The sequence below is a fragment of the Diabrotica undecimpunctata genome, chromosome 4 (genome assembly GCF_040954645.1).
Source record: "Diabrotica undecimpunctata isolate CICGRU chromosome 4, icDiaUnde3, whole genome shotgun sequence".
Classification (NCBI taxonomy): domain Eukaryota; kingdom Metazoa; phylum Arthropoda; class Insecta; order Coleoptera; family Chrysomelidae; genus Diabrotica; species Diabrotica undecimpunctata.
In genome coordinates this window covers 68,265,762-68,287,182 of record NC_092806.1, presented here as the reverse complement: position 1 = coordinate 68,287,182, position 21,421 = coordinate 68,265,762, and the positions used below count along the sequence as shown (strand labels likewise).

Below are 21,421 nucleotides of genomic sequence, written 5' to 3'. Positions count from 1 at the left end.
AGTCTTCGCAAGAGTTAGCAGATTGGTTTTGACGACAGGTTTGACGAGAAACTATACGAGCTTCTGGCACTCAAATGACGAATTGACGAAATTTGAAATCGCGTAACTCTGAATTCGTGGAAGTCTTAGTCGAGGTATTACTGTATTTAGAATTGTTGATTTTTTTAAAGAGCAATTTAAAAAGGCTTCCGTATAATTCTACACTTACCCCTAGAATAAATGAGTTTGAATCATTTCAACTCTTGACTTCCTGCTTATAGGGTTTATGGGTTTTAAATTATTTTTTTTAGGATCATTTGATTGATATTTAATTTTGTTTTGGGGGTGGTCATGACCTCCGTGACCCCCCCCTCCCTTGGATCCGCCACTGAAGGTAGGCTTGTTGTCTTCTATTGATTTTTCTGTTATTTGTTTTAGGACAAATCGGCATCTGTGCAAGATCTGCCTGATCGGAATCCTTGTTGTTTGTACTCCAGGGATATAAGGCCAGTAATCTTGTTCGCTATAATTTTTCTCGTAATCTCAATATACGAAAGCTTTTTTCCATACATCAAAGGTGTCACTAACAAAATCGGCAACATTCTCAAACAAGAAAATAAAGACAATATTTACCCCCGCCCCTTTTCCAATAAAAACTTTCATCTCTTGTCTTATCAGTCAAAGACGACATTCCAACGGGGGGAATAACATTAAACAATACGGGAATTATGAAACTCCTTGTATAGAGTGCCCCCGATCTAACATAAGCCAAACCAATCTCAGAATCCAATATAAGATTTATGAACATTCCATTTCTGTTCGAAATTCTGATTAAATTTAAGCTCTAGGTCAACACCATCTACATACAGGTCACAAAATTGATTTTGATTGATCAATCATAGAGATTAAAAAACGCCTGAACTGTCTCAATAAAAGAGATGGCGGCAACCGGCGGCTTTCGACACAGAAACCTCTCCTAAAGAAGACATCGTCCGCTCTACCTACCAATTCAGATCTCGCCGTCTTCGCGCCAATCTCCACCCAAGCGTCATGGCAGTGAACCACGTTTTCATCGACAATGTAGTCTCTGGGGGCTCAGAAGACTGAAACACCGGATATCCTGAAGAAGACATTAGAGATGATGTCGAAAGCTCGGCGCAGTGATCTTTTTTTTTTAGATGTTCTTGAATGGTACGAACCATTATCTGAAGCATTTAGAGAATCTGTTGGAATTGGCACTATCACTTACTGAAACTATTCCTCAAAAACATCAGCATTCATATCTTGGTGATAAATACATTTACAGATGTGAACATACTGATTCACTATGCAAAAAGCGATATTCACTACAGGTATGGATAATAATGAGCTTTTTAATTTCACCTCTTTCGGATATTTTTAGTCCATCTAAAAAGGATTGTCAAGAAGAGGCTACATTTTTATCCTGCCATATATTTCCGATATCAGTAGCAAATCAGTAGCAAAAAATCGGTTTATAATAAAACAAATATAGTTCAAAAACTCAGCAAGGAAACAAGATTTAATAAAAAAGAGACAACAACTTATGCAAGACCGAACACTTAAAAAAGAATATAAGAAATAACAGAAATCAACCAAATAATTATAAAAGTGGCTAGCGAAGAAATAAGGACGTACAAAATAACACCATAAAATACTACAAGAAAAGAAAGGCATAACGAGACTGGAAAAAAAAACAAGCGAAGGTAGAAATCGAATAACAAAACAAATTAATGATGACACAGGGAAATTACCGAAATTTAAAAAATAAACACGATGATAGAAAATTACTACCAAACAATATACGAGTCACAAGCAACACCACTAACAGGTAAAGACGAAAAACACCGAAAAATAGTAAAAAATGTTGGATCTGAAGATATACCAGATCTAACAGAGGACGAAATAAGAAACGCAATGAGTACTATGCTAAATAAAAAAAAGCTCCAGGTGAAGACGGAATAGTATTAGAAATGATAAAGTATGGCAGAAAACACATCAAAAAATTTTAAAAATCATTTTTAATAGATGTATACAAATAAATAAATAGACCCATTAGCCTGTTATCAGTCTTGTATAAGCTGTTTGTGAAAATAATTACATTGCGACTAACAAACAAACTGGATAGTTATCAGCCTCGGCAGCAGGCAGGATTAAGAAGAGCTTATAGCACCATAGATCATATACATAGATCATATACAAGTAATAAGAACACTAATTGAAAAATCAAACGGATACAATGTAATACTCTGGATAGCTATGGTAGATTACGAGAATTCATTTGACTCAATAGAAATTTGGGGCATCCTTAACCTCCTTAAGCAACAATAGAATTGATGACCGATATACAAAAATTATTAAGCTATGATTAATTAAAAACCGAAGAAAAAACATGGTTAAATATAGGAGTGCCGATAGACGGCCAAAAACCTAAACCACCTGAGATTTGCCGATGATGTTGCGTTAATAGCAAAAGACAGAGAAGAATTACAGGAAATGCTATTAGACCTAAATACAAAATCAAAAGAAATAGCACTAAATATAAATCTAGTAAAAACTAAATATCTGAGAAACGAATCTCTAGACATCACTGAGGGTATAACTCTGGACAATAATAATATGGAAAAGTTTGAGTCATATATACACTTAGGACAAAAAATCAAATTGACAAAGCTTAACTTGGTGACTTAAATAGAAGATGTTCCTTAGCATGGTCAGCATTCGGAAGATTACAAACAGTATTTAAATAAAACTTACTAAATACTTTAAAGGCAAAAACTTTCAGTATGTGCTGCAGGTACTGACATATGGAACTAAAACATGGGCTTTTAACAACAACATAGTTCACAAACTCCAAGTGACTCACGAGAGCTATGGAACGAAGAATGCTCAACAATAAGTTACAATAAGACGAACAAAAGGTACAGATGTAATCCCAAAGATTGCCATGTTAAAATGGAACTGGGCAGGACACATAGGAAGAATGGAAGACAACCGTTGAATGAAGCGAATTATTGAATGGCGATCAAGAGCAAACAAGAGAAGTAGAGGCAGACCTCAAACCAGATGGACTGATGACATCAAGCGAATGGCTGGTCACGAATGGATGCAAAAAACAACAAACAGAAATGAATTGACACACCTAAGGGAGGCTTACATCCGACGATGGATGGAATAGCTGTTGATGATGAGAATGCTATATTTCCAGATGTATAATCGTAGATTAGCCATGTATTCCTAACTTTAATTCTGGAAATATCTTACTTGAGAAGTTTCATACGCCTTCCTGGAGATGTTTTTGTTGAATCATCTAAACATATTTCATCCGCATACTTGACACAATTCTTTTCTAGATAAGGCACATTTAGTCGCACAGTTAACTGGAATAAACCACAAAGACGTTTTATTATTAACACCACAAGGAGAATTTTATAAAAGTTTGTTATTTACTATAACACGAATTAGAATGTTTCCTCTGAATTTATAGAAAATATTTTTGACTGGGTTGTGAGATAATCAAATCATTACGGAGTGAGAAAGTGATGGAAATTTAAAACTAAAAATTTTATAGTATATAGGTATTACCGTTAGATATTACCAAAGAATATAGACGCATATGCGTCTCTATATTCTTTGGTATTACATTAGCGTTATCTATTAACTAGAGAATAACATATTGCCTTGACATCACCTTTCGCCTTGTGATTGATTGTGTAATAAAGGGCCTGTTTCCGAAGAATAATTTAAAATAAGGAATAGTAGTTTCCCATTTGTTTGTTTTATTCTAATAATTTTGCAATTTCCATGTCAAAAAAGGACAATCCAGATAATGGCTAGTGATAGCCATAACTCTTTTTTACTTTTTAAACATTTGTACAGTATTTGTACGTCATTTCTAACAAATTCTGACCATTTGTTATAAGACATATTTTATTCCGCAGTTCTATCCTCACAGTCAATTTATTGTTTAGTTCTGCAGTTATACTGCATATTCGTCGGGGACAGTTAATATAATGAACTGAACGTCTATAAACAGAATGGTTCAGAAACCTGGACAAAAAGCAATGAAAACATGTTAGGATGTTTCGAAAGAAAAATACTAAGGCGAATCTATGGAGCGGTAAATGAAAATGGTGTCTGGAGAAGACGATACAACTTCGAACTCTATAGAATATACCAGGAACAAGATATCGTAAAACACATTAAGATAGGACGTCTGAGGTGGGTAGGCCATGTAATGCGGATGGAGCAAACCGACCCAGCTAGAAAAACGCTCCTTGATAGACCTATTGGTCAAAGAAGAAGAGAAAGACCCAGAACAAGATTCCTAGATAACATAGATCAAGATATGAGAAATATGGAAATACGTGCTTGGCGGAGGAAGGCGATGGATAGGGACGACTGGAAAAAAATTCTTGGGGAGGCTAGGACCCACACAGGGTTGTAAAGCCAAAATGATCATGATGATGTCTATAAACAGATATGCCTAAGAAATGGCTTAAATGGCTTGAGAATGATTTATTATTGCCTCTTAATACAAAACACAGTTTAAAAGACACATTTTAAGAAAAAGTATGAGTGCTATTGGAAACTCCAAACTGAATCACTGATAGAAACCCTAAATAATATACACTTACTTAGCAAAACACAAAAAAAAACAAACTAGCAAACAAAAGAATAATAGTATCAAAACTCTTGCGGTCTGGTTTACCCATATTTAAATTAATTTCACTTGTTTCAAAAAAGTTATGAGAGCTTCGGGAATAAACTTAACGGGTACGATATATACCCGTAGTATACAAATAATGGCATATGCCTATGATACAGTGATCATCAGTTGAAGCAAACGTATTAAAAAAGCCACAGAGAACATCGGACTTCTGATTAACTCACAGAAAACTATTAACTATATAAACTTATAAATATATGTCTGATATATCAAGAATGTAACAAAATAACTTAGAGGTGCAACACGAAACTATAGAAGCGGTGGAAGAGTTCTGCTACTTAGTGGTTGACTGCCAAAAACAACACATCCAAAGAAATAAGAAAAAGAATACGTGTGGCTAACCGCTGTTATTTTGGACTAAGCTCTCAACTAAGAGCGAGAAATTATTTTAAGAGCAACAAAGTGCAAACTTTATAAAACAATAATACGCTCAGTGCTCACTTATGAATTGGAAACATAAGCAATGACGACAGGAGATAAAGAATTACTGCGAATCTTTTAAAGAAAAGTATTGAGGACCTTGTATGGCGAAGTTAACGAATAGGGTCTGTGGGGAAAGCGATATAATTTCTAACTCTATAGACTTTTTGGTTATGCAGGTATCGTGAAAACCATTGCCTAAATAAACCGCCTAAGATGGGTGGGCCACGTTATGTGGATGGATAAAAGTGATCCTTTTAAAACAACCATGCTAAATAGGCAGATCGTGTATAAATGAATGGACACAAAATAGAAAAAAAGAATGGAATAACCACATAAGCAGAATGGAGGAGACCTGTGTCGTCAAAATAGCAAGAATTAAGTCACCAATCGGCAGATGAAGTATTGGACGATCGCGCAAAAGATGGGGTGACAACATTCCATAGAGGTATTAATCCGCCAATGAACAAGCAGAATTGCTTATAAAGAGGAAGAAGACGAAGAAAACGTATATAAAAGAAAAATTATTTATTTTCATTACTTTTAATAAATTTTGAAGAGCAAAACATTGTTTACTTCAAGCAATCCCTTAGTAAACTATGTTACAACCAAAAATAGTTAAAAAAAAATAATTTCTAAAATAAATTCAAATTACGAGGTGACCCTAATTTTATGCTCGACAGTGTATATACCTATATCATATTTTATTGTCTACCAATTATTTAGCTGCGTTACTAGTACAATTTTCTTTAGTTTAGTTTACTTTTTATTTATGGAAGTAAAGTGGATTTGCCCAATTGACATTTTAATTTTCAAAATATTTGTTATTTTGGGCTTAAACGCAGTTTAGCATGTAATGACGGATATTCTTGAAACTTTTTTCATCAAAGAGTCCGATTATGCCATTAGTTTTTACTGGGAATGTTTTCTTCTTATTTTTATTTAAAAAGCTCATATTGGAATCTGCAAAATCATTTATGTCACGTTTTCTAGGCAGCTAGATATTGTCAAAGTTGATCGGTTACAAAAAGGATGAGGTTCCAGGTACAAGCGGGCATAGAGAGCCATATTTTCTGAATAGCTGAGGTTTGGTAAAGTTTAGTTAGATTTAGTTAGATACAATTAGGCCTCATTAGGTTTGGTTCACCAAAGTCATAACTACTCGACTAACAAGGAAATTAGACGAATACCAACCATATGAACAGGCAGGTTTTAAAAAAGGCTATTCAACTTCCGATCACCTGTTAACCACAAAAATATTAATAGAAAAATGTAACAAATACAAGTTTCCAGTTTTCCTAGCATTTGTAGACTACGAAAAAGCTTTCGATACCATAGAACACACGGCCGTAATAAACGCAATGCAAAATTGTAGAATAGACAGCAGATATATTAACTTAATAAAAGAAACTATGAACCAAGCTACAGCTACATACTACCTAAATGAAAATGAACACACTAACCCTGTACCATTAAACAGGGGAGTCAAACAGGGAGATACTTTATCACCCAAACTGTTCACCTTAGTTTTGGAGGACGTTTTTAAAAACCTAAATTGGAAATATAAGGGAATAAACATCAATGGCCGCTACCTCAGTAATCTACGATTTGCAGATGACATAATCCTGATAGCTCCTGACCTACAAGAAATGCAAACCATGCTTTTAGAACTACATACCGAATCTTCTAAAATAGGACTGAAAATGAATTTAAACAAAACAAAAGTCATGCACTCCGAAGACACCGTGACAATAATAAACGATAAAGTTATAGGAAAAGTTGAAGAATATATATACTTAGGACAAAAAATAATACTAAATAGGGAAATTCAAACTGAAGAAATAAAAAGAAGAAGAAAGTTAGCTTGGGCAGCATTCGGTAAACTGAACTATATACTCAGAAATCAACAAATTCAATTACATCTTAGATCTAAAGTTTTTGATGCATGCATTATTCCGATATTAATTTATGCGGCACAAACATGGACAATCACAAAAGAGAATATGAATATACTTAGTGTCACTCAACACGCGATGGAAAGAGCAATGCTAGGTATATCACTCAAGGACAAGGGATGGATAGGATGGATGGAAACACATGGATAAGACAGAAAACCAAAGTCACCGATGTGGTGCAAAAATCATTAAAGTTGAAATGGGAATACGCTGGACATGTAGCTAGGAGCGATCTAAACAAATGGCACAGATCAATTTTAACCTGGAGACCATACCAACACAAAAGATCCAGAGGCAGACCTCCTATGAGATGGACAGATGATCTGAAAAGGACTGCCGGGAAAAATTGGCTACAAGTAGCGTACAATAAAAAACAATGGAAAGGAAGACTTGAAGAGGCTTATGTTCAGATGTGGACGTGAATGGCTAGACGAAGAAGAAGAAGGTTTGGTTAGCTTAGAACAAAGAAATATATCCGACCCCGTTTTCCCCCGTTTCGTAATATGTGGAGTCCAGATAACCTTTAAAGAAGATAGATTTTTTGTTTTTTAATCGTCAATATCTCGGAACCTAGAAGACGCTTCTGTGTCATCTTTGTCTGATGTACATATTAACACAAAGTTAAGTTGTACACTACAGCCCAAAATTAAAGCATCACCTTAAATGTGCCATAAGTTTGAAGCTATTTTTCTTCTGAACAAATAATTTCATTTTAATGATTTTTTTCTCACATTATAGGTCTGTTTTTAGTAAATCACTGTGTTAAAGTTTTCTGAAAAATATCAACGTTTTACACGTATACAGAGTGTAAAAATAAAATTGTGTTTTTTCATCGTTTCATCATTTCATCATTTTGCAACATGCTGTGGAATTTATTAGAAAGAAACGCTACATCTTATTAATATTTTAAGATAGTTTCATCCTTTTTCAAGATTTTCCTAAAAAAATATATCGATATCTTTATTGTCCAAAGATTATACAGAACTTTAAATGTAACAAGTTTTTATTAAACATTTAAAGCAGAGGAATCACTACTCACATAAACTTTATTGACATTAAATACAACTAAATCCTAAGAAAACATAACTTAAATAATCTTTAACAATTCCTTTTTCCCAAAAACACTTAATACCGATTATTTCTATCCCTACATCTAAGTACTTATTCACAGGGACGAGGCATAACTAAAATGAAGCGGCGTATTTGTTCTTGGTCGATTGCATCCCAAAATTCTCTCAGCATAACTTGTAACATATATTGTCAAGAAGGACAGGTGATGGTTGTCGGCTCCTAAGTTGGCGATCAGTAATAATATCCCACAAATTCTCTATGGGATTTAGATCAGGGCTGCAGGATGGCCAGTTCATCGTCATTCTAACCACGTCCAAATAATCACGGACCACATGTGCAACATAATGTAGTCGAGCATTATCATGCATTAAAACAAAATTATTTCCTATGTAAGAAGCAAATCTAACTACATGGTTAGACAAAATGTCTGTAATATACTTTTCACTTGTTTGTTGTTTTCATTTGTTAAAGAACCCCTTCATAAAGAAATATTCCTCCCCAAACCATTTTAGATCATCCATTAAATATATAAGTCGTATGTTGCACTGTCGTTCTCTTGGCCGTCGAATAACTCTCACATGTCTATCTGAGTTATAAAAGCAATACGTCGATGCATCAGTAAACAACACTTGCTCCCAGTCATCAACATTCCAGTCAAGGTGCTGTCTGGCAAATTGTAATCTACTTCTACGATGATTTACGTTTAAAGCTGGCGCTCTGACTGGTATCCTTACATACAGATCTTGTTCAGCAAGACGCTTTTGTATAGTGTTTCTAGTAATTTGAATATTACGAACATCTGCCACTTGTATTTGTAAATGTCTCATTGTGATAAAACGTTCTCTTATAGCACGAAGCCTGATAAACTGTTCTTGGCGTGGTGTTGTGAGTCTTCCTCTGTCTTATCCACGCCGTCTTGTGTAGTTATTGTTTTCTCGAAAACGTTAAATGACTCGTAATATTGTAGTATGAGATACTCTTTATGAGATACAATTTGTTGAATTGAAAACAATACTGACAACCTAAAACTGTTCTGTTAAATTGTTTGATTTTTTATAGCCAACTAACTGCTTCCATTATTGAGTATTAAAATTCATTAAAAACACCTTATGCTTTGTTTTAACATAGTTTTCTTTTTTGATAATAAAGATATCGATGATTTTTTTACGAAAATGTTGAAAAAAAAATTAAGCTATCTCAAAATATTAATAAGATGTAGCGTTTACTTGTAATAAATTCCACGGGGTGTTGCAAAATAAGACGATAACACAACTTTATTTTTACACCCCGAATAGGGGTAAAACGTTGACATTTCTCAGAAAACATTAATGCAGTAATTACTTAGAAAAAGATCTGCGATTCGAAAAAAAAATCATCAAAATTCAACTAAGGATTCAAAAGAAAAATAGTTTAAAAATCATATCCAGATATTTTATTGCGAAATTGTTGAGAACTGATAAAGCTATCTCGAAATATTAATAAGATGTAGCGTTTGTTTCTAATACATTCCACACGATGTTGCAAAATTAGATAAAAAAAACAGAACTTGATTTTTACACCCCGTATGTCAACGTTGACATTTTTAAAAAAACAATAATATAGTAATTAATTAAAAATATACCTAAGTACAATGTGAAAAAATCATCGAAATCCAATTTCAGTTCAGAAGAAATATAGTTTCAAAATCATGGTCCATTTGAAGTGGTGCGTTAATTTTGGAGAGTAGTATATATAGGTTTTTGTAAAATTTGTCATTTTTTTAATTCGATCATTTAAACATTCCAGTTAACAAAAATAAAATACATATTTGGACAACTTTTACCTGAATTATGAACGAAAATCCCTAATGCTAAGCTGAACTTCGATACATCAATAAAATATGTAATTTTAATTACAATTATTGGCGTTTATTTCCAGAAAAAAAATAGAGTAGCCAATGTTAAACTGGATTTTTGAGAGTAGGTATTTTTTTTTAAATTGAATAAAAAAATTAAAGATTTTAAACAAAAATACATATTATTGACGGATTGTTTTCAATTCGGAAATATTTTTTTTATTTATTTTTAATATAATACAACCTGCAAATATGATGATTTTTTGTCAAATAAATAAATAAATGCGCAAATAAAAGATTTATTAACAGATATTTTTAATGTTGCATTCGAATTAAAAAAGATATAAATATAATAATTGCTTTTCCTTAAACACAGATTTCATCGCAAAATAAGAGTATGTATATACAACTAAAATAATAACAAATTAACGACATCAAGAAATTATTAGTTCTAAAATTTAAGAAGTACCTAGTCAATGAGTTAAGTTGAGAAAATTAAGAACTATTAAAAATATGTTTTAGTTGCAACAATATTGCTGTGTAATTTTTTTAATATAAGATCAATTTGACTATTTGCATATAGTATATTTATTAAAAATTAATTCAAGTAGATATCCTACATAACTGTGTAATTTAGTAATTCAACTATCAAGTATTATGTATAAAAACTAGCTGATATTACAAAAATTAAATATCGCATCCATAAATCTTGTTTTGTTAATTCATTCAGTAGTTATTTTTTCAAATAATATAAGGGACTTACCCATCCGATAGATGTTCTGTAATCTTTAATAGGTTTTAATTACTAAGTTAAAATGTAATCTATGTACAAGTATAAAAATGTTTTTTTAATATGTGGAATTTGTTAAAAGCAGATTTCAGAAATAATGAAAAATAATTCAGTGATGTTTTAATACCCACTTCAGTCAAGTTAAAAATACCCACTATCAAAATATTTAACCGGTGAAACCGGCAACTCAGCATAGACAAAACAACCCACATAAATAAAAAAGGCGCGCGAAAAATTTTGCTCACATTCACGCACAAAACAAGTCGTCCTTGCGTACCGTACAACGATCCACGCAAAATACCGCTAACTTCCTCGCCGATACCGACCTGCCGTAAGGACATTGCCATTAATGCAGGATATGTCATCCCTCCTGACCATACTCAACATTCTTGCGAATCGCGTGTGCCTTGTATCGATGACGTTTGCGGAGGCGTCGACCGAAAACGTGTGCAAAAAACCGACTAGCCGCGAACCGACTATACATACATTCGCAATATCCACCAAGCAGGTCGCAGTTAGCCTTGTCTTGGCCGGCATTCGCGAACCCCGCTTCGCGAATTCAAGTCGCCCCGGGATCGCTATCATCTGAGGACGAGTTGCCATAGCTACTGAACTCAACAATTCTATTCTCTTTGCTCCTGCTGCATTTACACAAGGGAATCATTTTCCGGCGTTTTAACAATGTCTTGGGGACTTTAGTGAGATAAAGTTGGCATTTCCTTCAGTTACAGATTTTTCCGCGTGTTATCAGTGGTGACGATGTGCTATTGGTCAGAGATTATAAATATAGTTTAAGTGCAAATTTATTGGATTTTGTGTTTATGTTGAAAGGAGGTGAGTTTTAAGTGCAATTTGAGTGGTTTTGTTAAACATGAACACACAAAATTTATTTTTAAAAAAATATTTGATCAACTTGTCAAAACTGTCCTCATCTAATATTCTTCAGTTAAAAATATACAAAAAAATTATTGAAAAACAGCTATTTTTTTAAGTGCAGATACATCCGAATGACGAGATAAGAAGCTTTGGTACTTTGTAGTAAGACGGAACGATGTCTGAGGAGATGAAATTTATAGAAAAACGAAATAATAAATAAAAATTTTAGACATTTAAGTAATCATTTGCATTCAAGCTGACCATAATTATCCAATAAAATTCTCACCCATGACCTTTCAGATTAAACAGAAAAGTCAATAGTCGTAGCAAACATCTTTAAAAATAATATGCAAAAAAACACATCTGTAAAACAGTCATGCAAGGCTTTTTAAAATTTGGTATAACGAGATATATATGTTTCTAAAAATAACCCTATAATATGAACGTTGGCCTTCGATAGTAAATATTGATAGTACAATAAATCCAATATGTAGGATTACTTAATAAACTTAACATTAATAATACATGGAGTTGTTTGGGAGTTGAAAAAATTCCAAAATATATTTTATACATTACCTACCTACGAAATAAAATAAAGCTACGTCAAATAATAACCAAAAATTAGATATTTGTATAACCAGTGATATTAATTTTTTCTATACGTACATATAAATATTTTACAGAAGTACATAGTGATATATAATCTCCTGAACAGTATAACAAATTATTCTAATATGTATATAAAATCTTCATACATAAATTTGTTACATACTAAATAAACTGAACGATTTTTATTACTTTTTTTTAGATATATTTAGAGATACATGAATATATTTTTTTGAAGAATAATTTCTCAGTAATTCTTAATTTTATTCAGAACCAGTAAAATAATAGTAATAGTAATAATTAGTATTGCGAGTAATTGGGAATACAATTAGATGGAATTTTCCAGTAGGTTTCTATTTTCTATTCCTAGTTTCTATAAAATATTTTAATATGACTTGTGCAGGGTGTCACAAATTGGTATGTTCTGCAGGGTATACCAAAAATTATTGGAGGAGATAGAAAAAAAGTAGTTAAGATGTCATGATTTTTTTTTAGTTAAAGTAACGTTTGTTCAATCAAATAATCAATAGCTGCCCACATTAGTGAGATACAGGGCGATTAATGAAAAATGTCGAAAAAGTCAGAGTTATAATATATCTTTATTATTAAGAAAAAATTAAAAAAAAACTTAATTGGAACTTTTGATAGATATATAGAAGGGTTCAGTGGCGTACAAATTTTTTTAGAGGGTCTCACTGAGGAAATAGAATACTAACTTATGTTTTTTTATGTGACACCCTATATATTTTCATATTTTTCGTTTACATTTTTAATTCTCTTTCACCTAATCTGACATATATATATTTTTAGTCGTTGGAGCTACTAAGCAAATAAATTGTTTATTTGTCATCACTATAAAGAAAAAAAAAACACTCAGTAAAACATTCTAATATTTTATTATGCGGATAACAATCCTTCGCAGTTTTATTTACGCATATTCGCAGAAATATGATCAATCAACTTAAAAAATAGGAATAACAACAAAAACTACTTAACAAGCAGAATTAATTTCATAAAAATAATACAATTATAATAAACATACAAACCAAATAATAAACAACATAACAACTTCTAGAATTAATTTTACACAAATATGAAAATTATAAGAAATTTTCAAAATAACCACCGTTTTGTTATAATCATAATTGACACCTTTTTCTTACAGACCTTACAATTGAGTATATATTTGCTTTATTTTTCTAAATACTTGATGAAATCTTGGTAATAAATCTTCCTTAGTGTTAAAGTCAGTTTTATAAATATAGTTTTTTTTTTATCGCCAAATAAAAAAATCAGGAAGATTTAGTTCTAGTGAACGAGGGCCATAAGTTCCGATACCATAAGAACGAGGACCGATTATGAAATCTTTCATTTAAATAATTTCCAACGAGTTTGGCATTGTAGTCAGGTACTCCATCTTGTTGAAAATAAAAAATGTATTCCTCTCAGCCATATATTTCTCATCAAAAATGTTATTTAAATTCGTTTCTAAAATACCTATATATCCGACAGCAGTTAGTTCATCATCAAATACAAGATAAACTAATTTATTATGCTTGACAAAACAACTAACGTTAAAACCGAATCCCCTTGCCTCCTGATCCCCTGAACTAAGTGATTTGAGCCATTCTAATATAGTTCATTGTGTCAGTTAAATATTCCTGCACTGAATATGCGAGCTTCGTCGCTAAATATTATTATTTTAATAAAAATTTGGATTTTCAATACATTTTCATTCTGCAAAGTTGTATCCTTCACAAATGTACGATAAAGCCTAAATTTATGTTTCCTTAAAATTCTCCCAGCACTTGCCCTTGGAATACCTATTTCCGTCTCAATTTGGCCTAAAGCCAATTTTTTAAAAATTTTCTTGTCTGGTTGCCTCCTTTCTGGATATCGTTGAAAATATAATTCAAACGCAGCAATAACATTGTTCTGGCATCCAATATATGCCATATCGTATTTTTTATAATTTTCAAAATTCATGTTTATGTTGACAACACTTTACGTCGAAACAGTAATAAAATTGTGACAGATAACACAGACGACATAGCTTTTGTTTATTTTCCTTGCTAACATTACCAAAGCCTACTCCGCGAAATGAACATTCTAACAAGATGTAACAATATGTCATATTAGTTAAAAGAAAATTAAATTTACGAAAATCGAAATTTAAACGTCAAAATAAACTTATTTTAAAGTAAAATTGTGGCTTATTCCCAATAAAAACAGTAAATTGCATTAAGAAGCCAAAAGAAAATAGCATTAGACAATAATAAAAAAATAGAAGACAGTAAGATTAAATCGGATAAAAAATTATAAATGGAAACAAAAAAAGTAATAAAATTCAGTGTGTTCTATTTTGTGATAATTTTATTTATAAAATAAAGAATCAATGCTTTAAAAATAATAATTCACTTTTAATAATCAATGAGCAATTAAGTACTTATTTACTTTACTTTCAAGTTAGGTAGGTACTGATTTTATTTTTGCTCAATAAAACTGTCAAGGGATTTAGTACCCTCACAAAAAAATTTTAAAATGCGTTACCATTGTTGCGAGTGTTTATAACTCTGTCGTTTTTGACATTTTTCAATAATCGTCATATATCTTACTAATGTGGGGAGCTATTGATGATTTGATTGTTGATGATACGTTACTTTAACGAAAAAAGAAGTCATGACGTCTTAACTACTTTTTTTCTATCTCCTCTAGTTTTCGGTATACCTTGCAAAACATACCAATTTGGGACACATCTCTACATTATAAATCTACAATAACTATTGACAATAAAGATTTAGGTAGTTAGTGTATAACATTTTGTTAACTACTATTCAAACTTGTACTTTAAATTTTTATTTGAAAGTGTATGTTCTGTAACAAAGTTTGAATAACAATAAAATTGCATTTTCACTGTAACAAATAACTATATTTTCTCCACGTCCAGAATCTATGAATCAAAAACTAGGAGACCAAGTCATTTAGTAAAACAATAATATTCCTTGAATTTCGATTTCGGAACAAAACGAAGTTCTTCTTGCCACCGAAAAAACCCAAGAAATAGAAGCCTGCCTTGACTAAGTACGTTTGATTAAACTGGAACCGACTACAAGAAAATTAATTCCAGAATTATACAAACAAAAAAATTAATGAGACGACCATAATATTTTATGGAGTAATCATATATAGAAAAAAAGTTAATATAATATCCATGTGGTTATGGTTATAATATCCATCATAGACATATAATACAAATAGACTGAGCGTTGCAATACAGCGTCGCTACCATAGTGTGACAGGAAAACTGACGCAAAGCAGTCCCTGTATCTCTTTCTCATCTCTTTCTCCAGGACACATAAATTAAATAATCAATAAATTGGGGCATGGTCAAAAAATCTGTTGACAGGTCGATTGGTACTTTTATTTGTGCATTTTTTGCAATAAAAACTTTTCATACAATATGCGTCATGCACCAGTTGCCAATATCAACCTTCTTATTTTAAATGCAATACCCTATATATTATTCATATTTTGGATTCCTCAGAATATTTTAGACAAATCTCATGTACAATGTCATATACCTATCATCAACTGTTTCGAAAATATTAAGTGTTTTCAGATTTATAGCAAAATTAAAACTTATTCTAGAAACTATTTCAGCGTTCCTTTTTGGTGAAATAAAAAATAATAATGGTTTTGTTTACTTCAGTCTAAAACGCCTTGGCTTAACAGAGTACTGTCAGATTTATTGCAAAAAGTAACATTAAAAAAAAAAGAAAATTATCTGAGTACAGAAATTTGGCTACAACACACTGAAAACGTAATACGTGATACTGTTTATTTCTTGATAAAGTAAAAAACAAAAAAAACATTAACGTGAATTTAGGAGATGTTCAAAATGTTCGCTGCGAACATCTTGCTAGATCCAAATCTTAAATAGAAATTTCATTTAACTTACTCAATATCTTAGTCGTTACCTTATTCTTCTTCTTAAGTCTTCTAAGTCAAGGGGTTTAGTTTTGTATACAATATTTTTGACTAAGAGGAAGTCGAATGGTGTCAGATCAGGAGATTGTTCTAGCCATTCCATCAATCCTCGCCACTTATTTGGAAATATTCGGTTGAGGACTGCCAAACATTAATTTGGTAATGGGATGGTACTCCATATTGCTGAAATTATATCATATTTGCTGGAACTTGTGAGTTTGCTGGATCAGGATATTTGTCAAAGTTTGTCATCCAGTAAGGATTTTCCCTAAACTAATAGCGGCAATTCTGCCGATTACATATCAATGGATCACATTGTTATTTAACATTGCCATCATTTGTTTACAAAAATTACGTTCTCCTATCAAAGTCATCTTCCATGAGTTCCCGAATTGGTATCATTTTATAGGGATTTGACTCCTGACTCACTGATTAGGTGAAGTCGATCTACAGTTTTTTACGTTTTTTTCTTGGGGTAAACAAATTATCATATCTTGGCAACAAATTTACCAATTCGGATCTACAGATCTCATTTTGTTGAGTATTGAAAGAGCTTTAACAGAATACATTAACAATTATTATACAAGCGTTGTTTGGGTTCATGGCAAAAAAATGTTTAAAAAATTAATCATATATAAAAATTTAGCGAAATAAATTACTGAGAGAGAGGAGCCGAGATTTTCTAAACATTTATTCACGTATTTGCATTTTTTCCTTTTTGCTTTAAAGGCAACGAAACAACTATGTTATCATTAACCATTTGTATTTAGAAGTATTATATTATTATAGAAGGACAATAAATTTAAATTTGTAATAAAAATGACATGCGATATTTGATCAAATATTTAATATCCTATAAAAAATATCTAAATTGCACTTAAAACTATCACTTTCCTTTGATATTTTGGATACTGTTATTATGCATTTTTAATATATCTGTATTCAAATCTAATTAAAAGTTGTACCTCCTTAGGCGTTTGTAATATCTGTTCTAAATATTTAATAAAGCACTGTAATTATAAGAATATCTTTAAATTCCCAAAAACTAATTTCCTTTAATTATTTTCGTTTTTATGCCAATATAATTATAGAAATACTTAATAATGTATTATTACACTCGTGAATTGTTCTGATATTATCATAGCTATACATATTTATATAATACATTTGTTCTTAGAATAAATTGTAAGTTAAAGTAAAATAAAACATTTCGGACGTAATGTTGTGACCTCACACATTTTAAAAATCTGTGATATTTCATCATTGAGACAACCTTCTGGACAACGGACAAGGCTCTGATGAGTGTGTATTGATGAGAATATGTAGGTATATAATATATAAATTAAGTAACTTCTCAACAATCTTTTAACTTGTTTTCCCGCATATATATATATATATATATATATATATATATACTTATATATATATATATATATATATATATATATGTATATATATATATATATATATATATATATATATATATATATAAAAATATATATAAAAAACATTAAAAAACCAACATCAACTTACTGAACAAGTTGCAAAAAGTTAACAATCTATGACTCATGTTCTCCTAAACTTTATTGTTTGCCTAAAATCCATAAATTGGACGTTCCTCTCAGGCCTATTGTAAGTTCTTTAAAGTCCACTACGTACAACATTTCAAAGTTTCTTGCTGATATATTAAATGATGCCTTTAAATATCGCAATAATTATAATTCTAAGGACATATTTACCTTTGTCAATACTGTTAGGGGAATGCAGTTACCAAAAGATTATGTTTTGATTTCTTTGGATGTGGTTTCTTTATTTACAAACATTCCACTACATATGGTCACGGACATTATAGAATCAAATTGGAACCCTATAAAAGACTACACGACATTATCTAAAGGTAATTTTTTACTAATTCTCAGGTTCATTTTTAATAACACTTATTTCAGTTTCAATGAAAAATTTTACTCCCAAATTTTTGGAACACCTATGGGTTCCCCGCTTAGTCCCATTCTTGCTACTATTGTAACTGATCATCTCTTAGACAATGTGATCACACAATGACCTTTCGAATTACCATTTATATATAAATATGTCGATGACATCATATGTGCAGTTCCATCTTATCACATCAATACCACATTAAACATTTTTAATTCATTTAATGAACATCATCAGTTCACAATTGAAACCGAGACAGATCTTAGTATACCATTTTTAGACACAAAGGTAATAAGAACAAATGACAATATTCTGGCATTGGATTGGTACCAAAAGCCAACAGTATCGGGCAGGTATATGAATTACTTTTTAAACCACACCACTTGTCAAAAATATAATACATTATTGGGTATGAAAAACAGGGTAATGTCCATTGTTGATGATAATTTGTTACAAAAAATCTGGACATATTATACAAAATTTTTCGAAACGGCTATCTTAAACATATTTTAAAAAACTCATTTACAGCAGTAATTTCTATGATAGTCCTGTCCTTGACTCTAACAATGAGTCAATCAAATATAAAAACTTCCCTTTATTAACGGTCTATCTCAGTCTGTCATATCCATATTTAAAGATGTTTCCAATATTAATATAGCTAAATACAATACCATAAATAGCAAACAACTTTTTTCTAAAATTAAAGACCCAGTACCAACCTTATATAGGAGTAATGTGGTATATGAAATCCCGTGTCTAGGATGTGAAAAAAGCTACATTGGCCATACATCGCAGTGGCTAAAACAACGTATCACACAGCATATATATGGCTAAATTATGGAGTATTTAAGAAAAATCAATTTTGAATATATTTTAAATAAAGATTTTTGATAAGGTTTCATACTTCTAAAGTTATTAATTTTCAAAATATTTACATTGTTATTGAAAAAAAGGGCAACGCATGTACAACCTTATACCCAAAGAAAGGCTGTAATATTTCATCAAAAATGCAATACGTACTAATATGCAATATTTAAAAAAATGGAAAACCTTTGTATTTGAAAATTGTGATCACACTGTACATTGTATTCATAGATATCAAAGATATTAATTAATTTAAAAATAACACTACGTTAGCAAAATTTTGACATGTCATTTACATTTTTATTACCTTGAAAACCTAATCAACATCCCTTTAAATATTAGTAATTTTTCTCAATAAGTGTAAATATTTCGAGAATTGTCAACTTTAGACCTATAGACTATCAAACCTTATACAAACTCTTCAGATTTGTAGAAAATATATTCAAAAATGCTTTATTATACAGGGTGTTCCATTTAAAAAACACAACTTTGGTTCATGCCGTTGTTCCGACTGACCCTGTATAATCGAATATAATTTTAAATTATAGACATGCTTAATATACACTAGTTTCGTTATAAACATTTTTTTATGTTCCGTAGTTTAGCCGTAATAAAAAAGTCAAAGGTTTGGCACACCATGTATTTTAAAACTGAATTTTAAATTCCAGAAGTTTTAAATTCCATAAAAATCAGGAAATTGGAGAACTTGGGGCACATCATGAGAGGTGAAAAATACGAACTACTAAGGAATATAATGCAGGGTAAAATCAAAGGCAGAAGAAGCGTAAGAAGACGTAAAATCTCGTGGCTACGCAATCTCCGTGAATGGTTTGGATGCAGTTCAATTGAACTATTCAGGCGCGTAACCAACAAAATTATAATTGCCAGAATGATTTCCAATCTCCGATAGGAGCGGAACTTAAAGAAGAAGAAGAAGAACTAAGATTAATTGTGTCGATTTTCACTGCACACAGCTTTCGACATCCTCTTTGATGCCTTCTTCAGGGCTTCTGTTGGTGTCAGTCTCCTGAGCTTCTAGAAGATAACTATCCTCTTAGTCAAATATGTTGGATTAGCTTATAGTAGGCAAAATTAAACTGTTGTGGACTGTAAATTATTTATCTTCTTCTTCTTCTTCCTCGTTATAAGCAATTCTGCTTGTTTATTGGCGGATTAATACCTCTATGGAAGGTTGTCACTCCATCTTTTGCGTGGTTTTCCGATACTTTTTCTGACGATTGATGACTTATCTCTTGCTATTTTGAAGACACGGGTCTCCTCCATTCTGCTGATGCGGTTATTCCATTCTTTTTTTCCACTTTGTGTCCATTCATTTATACACTGTACGCTACATTTTCTTCTTATGTTTTCACATCTCTTTAGATTTCTTAACGTATTTTCTGTAATTCTTCTTAGTATTCTCATCTCTGCAGTTTCCAGTTGTCTTTGCGTTGTGGCTGTCGGGTCTTGTTTCTGAGGCATATATGTATCATTATTGGTCTTACACTAGCTTTATAAATTCTTGACTTCATCTCAGTGTTAATATGTTTGTTTCGCCATATAGTGTTAATAAGGCATCCTGACAGTCTATTCGATTTTTGTACTAGATCTCTTACTTCTTTGTCCAGGTCTCCATAGCTAGACAGTGTAATTTCCAGGTATTTTAGTTTCATTACTTGTTCACTAGTGATGCCATCAATTTCTATTTTACATTAAATTATTAATGTATAAATAAATAGAATTATATTTACAACTATTTACAAAATGCTTATTAAAAAAATGTTTCTCCAGACAATTTGTTGCAATGGTCTATTCTCCTCATGTACAATTACTATCGGTACATTTTTGACACGTCTGCAAACACCACATGTGTACTGTCGAAATCTAATGAGTATATCAAAAATATAATTTTGGATTTTTGGCCCTGTATACTATAGGTCATTGAGGGACCATCCAGATGTACTGAGACATGAACCATCTAGAAGTACTCTTAGTTTTGTTGTGGTGAGACTGGTTTCTTTTAGGCCTCCATGGTGGTATAAAAAATAGAATTTTCCAGAAGAATGTGATCTAACAGTGGGTTTAACTTTAGCCATATGTCCCAGTTCTTGATATTTCTTAATGAATTGTTTATACAAATCTTTAAGTTTTTTATTTTTCGAAAGTCTTCTTTAAAGCTAGCAACAAAAAACTGCTTATTACTGTATCTAAGGATCTCCTAATAAATCAAGTGAAAACTTAAATGGAAGCTGAACAATAAAGTGTCCATTTTCTGATCTACTGATAGTGGTTTAAAATATTTGCTCACAGTGAATATCATCTTTTGATGGTGGTATGGAATATTGTTTGAATCA

General features: G+C 31.4%; 1 protein-coding gene across 2 annotated transcripts in view; it reads right to left on the bottom strand.

Annotated features, from left to right (window-relative positions):
- The window catches only part of LOC140439632 (uncharacterized), a 159,372-nt gene extending 142,096 nt beyond the window's left edge, over positions 1 to 17,276 (bottom strand). The window contains exon 1 of one of the 2 annotated variants that reach the window (XM_072529668.1): positions 10,928 to 17,276. The gene's annotated coding sequence lies outside the window, so the exon portion shown is untranslated. The remainder of the gene's footprint in view (positions 1 to 10,927) is intronic. The other variant, XM_072529669.1, reaches the window with a different exon arrangement.
- Between the last annotated feature and the right edge of the window lie 4,145 nt (positions 17,277 to 21,421).